Here is a 1,114-nt window from a genome sequence, read left to right as displayed (position 1 = left end):
AGGTTGCTCTGGTGAAGAGGGTGTACTTTTTATGGCCGAAACCCAACTATAAACATGTTTTTAATCATGGTGTTTAAAAAAAGATATTATTATAAAAATAAATGAAATAGGATAAAATCGTTTTTCTTTTGTCAGTTAAATGATATAAATTAAATGTTGTTTTATTAATCTCACACACTATTGGTGAGGATATAAATAGGTAAATACATTATGAAAATAGCATGGAGAGTCCTCACAAAATTAAAAATTTATGTAATATGATCCAACTATTCCATTGGTACCCATGAACACAAAAATATTAGTTCAAAAATACATAATGATGCTCTCTTTGGCAGCACATATACTAAAATTGGAACAATACAGAGAAAATTAGCATGGCCCCTGCGCAAGGATGGCATGCAAATACGTGAAGTGTTCCATATTTTTTGAAAAATAAAAAAAAATACATATGTACCCAAATTTATTGTAGAATGATTTACAACAGTCAGGATATGGAAATGACCAAAGTACTTACTGATAGCTGATTTGATAAAAAGATATGATATTTGCACATAATGGAATACTACTCAGTTCTTGAAAAAAAAATGGTAAAGTCTTTCACTTACAACAATGGATCTTGAAGGAGAAAGCTAAGTGACTGAGTGGGTAAGAAGGACAAAGACAAATACTAGCTGGTTTTACTCACACATGGACAATAAACGAAGCAAGGCAAAAACAAACCAGTGAATTCTGAAAACAAAACTGAGGTTACTGGGGAGGGGGTGATAGGAGCAAAGGGTACAGAATTGTTGTGATGGGTTATGTATAGTTTGGTGGTTGGTGTTTTGAGATTTTAGTGTCTTTGAAGAAATGCGAATTTATATACCTCAAACTTACACAGCTTTATAAATTAATTTAACTCCATTTTAAAAATACATGAAATCTTTTATTTAGAGGAAAAATGTGTCTTTTAAAACTTTATTTTTATTTAGGTACCCTGATTAACAGAGCTATTTATAACAGAAATTAGGGTATTTGATGTTCCAATTCCAAACCAACCAATCAGTGTCAATGTTCATTCACTAACGACCCAAAGTCTAGACCCACTAATGTCTCTCTCTCTGCTCTATCTCCT

General features: G+C 31.8%; 1 non-coding gene across 1 annotated transcript; it reads left to right on the top strand.

Moving 5' to 3' along the window:
- Window positions 1–319: 319 nt before the first annotated feature.
- On the top strand, window positions 320–426 carry LOC126003170 (U6 spliceosomal RNA). Its single transcript, XR_007493706.1, has one exon. It is a non-coding gene; the product is annotated as a U6 spliceosomal RNA (small nuclear RNA).
- Window positions 427–1,114: the final 688 nt, after the last annotated feature.

This window comes from Suncus etruscus, chromosome 2, assembly GCF_024139225.1.
Source record: "Suncus etruscus isolate mSunEtr1 chromosome 2, mSunEtr1.pri.cur, whole genome shotgun sequence".
Lineage (NCBI taxonomy): Eukaryota > Metazoa > Chordata > Mammalia > Eulipotyphla > Soricidae > Suncus > Suncus etruscus.
Note: the sequence above shows the minus strand (reverse complement) of the source record. Positions and strands in the feature narration are given on the sequence as shown.